Source organism: Mycteria americana, chromosome 17, assembly GCF_035582795.1.
Source record: "Mycteria americana isolate JAX WOST 10 ecotype Jacksonville Zoo and Gardens chromosome 17, USCA_MyAme_1.0, whole genome shotgun sequence".
In the NCBI taxonomy this organism is placed as follows: Eukaryota; Metazoa; Chordata; class Aves; order Ciconiiformes; family Ciconiidae; genus Mycteria; species Mycteria americana.
Window position 1 is genome coordinate 14193994 of NC_134381.1, and position 6079 is coordinate 14200072.

At 37.7% G+C, this 6079-nt stretch overlaps 1 protein-coding gene across 3 annotated transcripts in view; it reads left to right on the forward strand.

Moving 5' to 3' along the window:
• RALGPS1 (Ral GEF with PH domain and SH3 binding motif 1) overlaps positions 1-6079 on the forward strand; it is a 132163-nt gene that overhangs the window by 43463 nt on the left and 82621 nt on the right. The gene's annotated exons all lie outside the window — the stretch shown is intronic.

The window sequence follows — 6079 nt, forward strand, 5'->3', positions numbered from 1 at the left end:
TTTGTATTGGTTTTGTGATTATGCTGCTTTTTGTCTGGGTTTTTTTTAGTTGATGAATAGAGGTCTTGGTAGCTTTAATGATCACTGAAAGCAGAATTTTTTTTCTTCCCTGTGAGGCTTTCTCATTAGATGTGCATAAAATATACCTTATCCTTTATTTGCATCTGTAATGAACAATGCATAAGTTGGTGGAGCATCTCTAGCTGGAAGTTTGAGGGGAAACAAGGTCCTGTTTTTTCTGATGATCCTTAATGAATTTATGTAGCGATAGGGACCATATGTTTTGCATGGATGAGATACATTCCTGATAAGAATTGTCCCAGGTACCTCCCTATGTTCTTGTACTCCAGCATCAGCTGTAGTGCTGCTATGAGCATTCCCATAGTCTCTTAGATGTGACTTGTTTTCTGTTTATGTTGTGCAGTTGAGGTACATTGACAAGCCCTGTAAGGTTCTTGGATCCCTGAGGATTCCAGGACCCGGATTAGGTGGTGCTGTGGCCTGAGGGAAGATACTAGAAAACTTTAATGATAGCTAAGCTAGCAACATGAACATGCAGTGGGAGAATTTTAAACACTTTTCCTGCAGAAAGTTGGAATGATTGCTTAAAATTTGTGCTTAGTCTGCAAGAAATATCTAAGAGTAAAAAAAAGAAGTATTTGGTAAAGTTAAAAAATTGGGTCTATTTGCTTTCTTTCAGTCTCAGAAACAGTTTTTGGCGATAGTAGTAAGTGTGAGACGTGTGAAGACTGTACTGAATTCTAGAGAAAAAATTTTTTTAAGACTTTCGCATGTGGCCACAACAAAACCAGAAGTCTGAATAAGGCACCATGTCTTCACAGGCATGTAGGTGTTTAACAGCCTTCAGAAAGTATCTAAGAGTAAGACAGATACGTATTTCTCAGAACCTGCCTAAATGATGCTTTTACTCATACTTGTTCTTCTCTACTGTCCTGAAGCATTAGATTATCTACGAGATCAAGAAAGTGTGCAAATCATGTTTAAAAGTAAGACTATCAACAAAGACAAAAAATGAGGTTCTGTCATTGGTATAACTTGCAGATTTTGAAAAATCTGTCCAATTTGCATTACCAAACAGACCTTTTAGAAAAATAAAAAACAGGAAAGGGTATCCATGAACACTTTTTTTGTACACAAGAGAAGATGTGTATGTAGTTTTGGAATGAGTATTTCTCTCAGGTGTTAAATAAATATCTGTGTAGTTCAACTTGAAGATGTATTAAAAGAGAGACCTACAGTTAAAACGCTGTCCAGTGTTGATAGTCTCCTTTTCTTCTGTGACATATACAAAGTAGCCATTTGACAAACTGGTTTTTTTGTCAGTATTTCACCTGGGAATATTTCTGCACACAGGTGGTTGTTAGTGAATGTAGTCCAAGTGGTTTTGAGACTTTGTGCGCTCTCTGGCTTGCTTAGTCTCCACAGGCAGCACGAAACCTACTCTCCTGTCAGAGTGAGGCATTTGTGACTTTAAGGTTTACCCTTGGGAAAACTGAGGTTTTGTTTCTGTTAAATCCTTCACTTTGCTACTAAGATGGTAAACAAAGAACTCTAGAAGTAGCAAAATCTTTTCAAATAGGAGACCCAAAAGGGCATCCACAGATTACATACACTTGCTACACTGCATTTTTCTTTTATCATGGAAGTTCTGACTCAGATTCGATTTGAATTCAGAAAAAAAATCAGGGGGGAAAAAATCAGAATTCAGAAAACATTAAAAAAAAGCAGAAGAGTTCGGGAAGTTTTTGGTTTATTTTGTGAAGAAACTGTGTTACATATTCATATAACGAACTATTTTCTGGCTTTATTAGTAATTTAAGATGATGCTAAGCTGGAGCTAAAAAGTGTAAATGTTTTTAAATCACTGAACCTGGGTAACTAGAGCTCAAGAATTCTGCATAGGCTTCCTGGGCCAGAATTGCTGTCTTTGTATTAGTGACCCTCAATGCCTCAATGGATTTCTCTTTCATGAACTCATGCACTCTCTCTTTAAACATATGTAAACTCCTTACGTCCACAGCACCCAGCTGGGAAGAATTTCCTCAGCTCTGTCCAGTACCACATTCTTTTGCTTGATTTGAACATGGCATTTTCTGTCTTCACTAGATAAACCCTACCTTGTTCTTTATGCAACTTCTTGAGGCTACTCCTGACATTATGGACTTCAGCCATTACCTCTGTTGTCTTCACTCTAAATCTTCAGTTACCCCTCTTCTAAAAGGAAGAGTCCTTGGATTACTTGATCATGCCTTGTACAGATGCCACTTGGCATCATTGAGAACTTTCTGTGGCAGCGTTTCAGTTCTGTATCCTTTTTTAGGGGAAGAAAGTGCACATGGACTGCACACAAAATTCAAGGTAAAAGTGCATGTTAGATTTATCTAGTGACTTCAGAAAGTTTTTTGTTTTCTGCTTAATAATTCCTAACATTCTGTTAGTTCAAAGTATAGTAGCAATCAAAAAAGCAAGTTGTTTTCAGACACTGTTTATTGTAATCCGAAGATCTTGCCTTTATTAGCAATTATGTGCTCTTTTCATTTTATATGGAAAGTCGGGACTTTTTTTTCCCTTGTATTTATGTACCACTGTCTATAGATTTTTTTTTTTTTTTTCATCTTCTGTCTTACTGTCCAAGCAGTCTGTCTCATAAATCCTTCTGCAGTTCCTCTCAGTCAGCCCTTTTCTTTGCTCCCCTCAGTTAGTTAATATCATCAGCAGATTTTTTGCTCCATTATTCACTCCCATTTTCAGGGCACTTATGAATATATTGAACAGCATGAGTCCCAGCACAAATTCCTGTGGATAACAGTCAGCACTGCTTAAGTAAAATATTTCTTATTTAATAAATTTGATGGCCATCGCTAATGGCCATACTTAAAAAAATGTGTTGAAAAATTGGTATGAGTTATTGAAACTTCTTTGAAAATAATTTCAGGTTTGCAGGAATGTTTAGCTTATCAAAAGAGAATATTCAAAGGGGACTTGTTTCAGTGAATAATATCTTTTCGGGGGAGACAATATTAGGTATGGAAAAGCTTCTTTAATCTGTCTGTTAAATGAACAAGTAGACTGATAGATCTATGTTAGGAGTAAATAGTGAACTTACACCACTTAATGAGAGTGACGAAGTTTCTGAAGATTTGCAGAGTTTCCCATTTTGCTGGGCTCCTGTTTCATGCTGTAGAGCCTCTTGTCTGTCCCTGCATGACAGTTACTTAGTTATGGAATATCAGTTCTCATTCCATCTGTGGCAGTCTGAGATTATGGTTGAGATGCGCTGGAGAATGTGCTGGGGAGTTAAACAACTGCTTAAGTTGACGAAATACTCTGGTTTATAGAATTGGCTCACAGCCTTGTGTAAGAAGTGCTTTAGTACTATCCAGTTATTGGGACATCACTCCAAGCCAGTTTTAATTAAATTTAAAGTGAAAATATTTCTGAGATGGACAAAAGTGTTACAAGCCTAATAAAAGACATAGGTAATGAAAGTGAAAGGAAAAAATCTGCATGTTACTGAGTTACAGGGTTCAATCTGAAATTCCTGCTGGTGTCTAGTCAACCTCCTTTAGACTTCCTGTCCTCCTGCGTATGTTGTACCTCAGGTTTCGTACATCACAGAGAGCCTCTCCCTGGTGATTGCAAAGGCTAAGCAGTGTTGCTGCTCTTTTAAAGTAAGGTTGTCCCTGCTTCGAAGAGGTGCGGTTGAACCTTTGTGTAACCAGATGTATAGAGGAGACAACAACTGGTATGTTTAGAACCTCAAGCTATAATATGAGAGATTAATATATTCTGTACTATATTTAAAACTACTATGTTAAAACATCCAACAGTTGTTTTGTTTTCAGCCAGGTACTCCGAGTTTAAAAAAAAAAAAAAAAAAAGAGTGAGAGAAAGAAAAAAGAAATCATGAAATTGGCAAGGCTGTGGTCTGGACTGTTGGAGGCAGTGAGCCACAGTGTGATCTAGGAAAAAATAGCAGTCACGTTGTTTGGAAAATTCGTGGGTGCAGTAACTAGCTACAGCTTTTTCCTGTCTTCACTGCAGGTGATCTTTTAGGTTGTATCTGTATGTTATAGAAAGGACAAAGATGGGTATGTTCTGTTACAATCTACAGATTCACCGAGTTGTGGTGTTTTGTTTTGTTGGGTTTTTTTCTTGGGACATAATAACGGGGATAATGCTGAAAACTTCGAATGATAATAGAACAGTTTCAGGAAAGAACTCATATGAAATATGTGTACAAGAGAATAACGAGTTGTCTTCTGAAGTAACTTAAATCTTGAGGTAGCCTTTTGTCTAAATGCTATCGGTGGAGCCCCACTGTTTAGTTCCTGATACACAGATCAGGTACTAGTTAACAGCATTTTCTTTACTGTTCTGAAAAAGGTAGAGATATTTCAAAAAGTCAGAAGAGCAACCTAAGTTTTTAGGAGGTTTGCAGTTACAGGACTGTTTCTACAGTACTTTTCGAAATGAAGGGGTACAGGAGAACTGAAGCTGTTAGAACTCTTTTCCTCTGAAAAGAGAAAGAGGCATCTTGAGCTTATGAGAGAAGTGACCTTTTTTAGATTAAGACTCTAAATTAAAATCTCTTTGTAAAGTAGACCAGAGATTTTTTTGTTACCTTGGTTTGGGTCCACCCTACAGGTATGTCTGTCCTTCACCCATCTTTAGATGAGAATTTGATGGCTTCTTACGATGCTAGTTGCAGTTTTCCTCTAGCTATCGATTGTGATTCTCAGTGGTATTTTAATCTGATGCTTATTTTCCTTACAGGTTAACTATTTGAGCCCACCATTGTTATATGGTCTGTCCTTCACCTTTCATTGAAAATAGCATCTGTGAGTGCTATCATGTTAGCTGAAAGTGTGGGGGAGAGTGAAGTCCCTATGGCCAAACATTCTTTAAAAGGCTTTTTCTTCCTCATATTCTTTTCCAGGGAGGAGGGGTGTAGCACAGCGAATCTCGTTTAAGAATTTAGCTTGCCTAAGTTCTTTTCTCAGATGTGGTATCTCCAGGGTTAAAACAGGTCTTTATACACTGACTTTTGTGCACTACCTTTTTTTAATTACATGGACGAGACTCTAGGTAAATCACTCTCCTTTTAGGTAGAAAGGTTAAGGAATATGGTTATTTTAACAAAAGACTGTCAGCCTGGACATGGGTTTAAAGCCTGTCATGAGTGTATGCTATGGAGATGTATCTATAGCCATATCTCCTGCTACAGAAAAACACCTGTAATAGCTTTTCTAGCAAATACCCCATTCTTAAGATCTGCAGAATGGATACCTGAAGTTCTCTGCATTCCTTCACCAAGCCAAGCATGAAATAGCACTTGGAAGAGTATCTTGAATTTGCTATCTTCGTAAAGCTTCTGATAGTCCTTTTCATGGAACCTGTGAGTATAGGGAGGTAATGTTCATAGTGACCCGTGTTTAAAAGTGGGGAAACACTCCAGAGTAGTTAGTTACCAGTCACATGAAGTTCTTCCAAACTAATACACATACGGCTAATGCATGGTTTGTTTTTCTGCCCCTGTATCTTAATCCATGGGTTATGTGTTGGGCTCTACCTGGATATGCTGTGGTAGCGTGTTACCAAAGGAGCGCAAGAAGGTGGGGTATGAACGTGACCTAAGGATATTGCTATGCTAAAGTATTTTCAGGACATTTCGATTATTTAGTTATAGACACATAGTAAGTTGAATGTGCATACACACCACGCACATTGGAGAACTCATAAGTGACTCTTCTAAGGTAGGCATCAGTCTACTGTGTGTGTTTTCTTCTGACAAAACTGGTGGTTAGTTGTAGATGTTAGCAGGAATTTTACTGCCTTAATGCTACAATCCTAATTGTTAGAGCACTGTGGCCAGGCTGTAGAGCCAGTAGATGCATTTAATATTTCTTGCCTAAAACATAATTGTTTTCCAGAGTCCAGTAGATAAACCAGTGGAAGATAAAGCTTGAATACTGTTTGAAAATTTGGGGGTTTTCATATAACCTACAAAAAGTTCTTCCTGCTTGGGATGTGTGGAAATGTAGTATTTTTCTCAGGT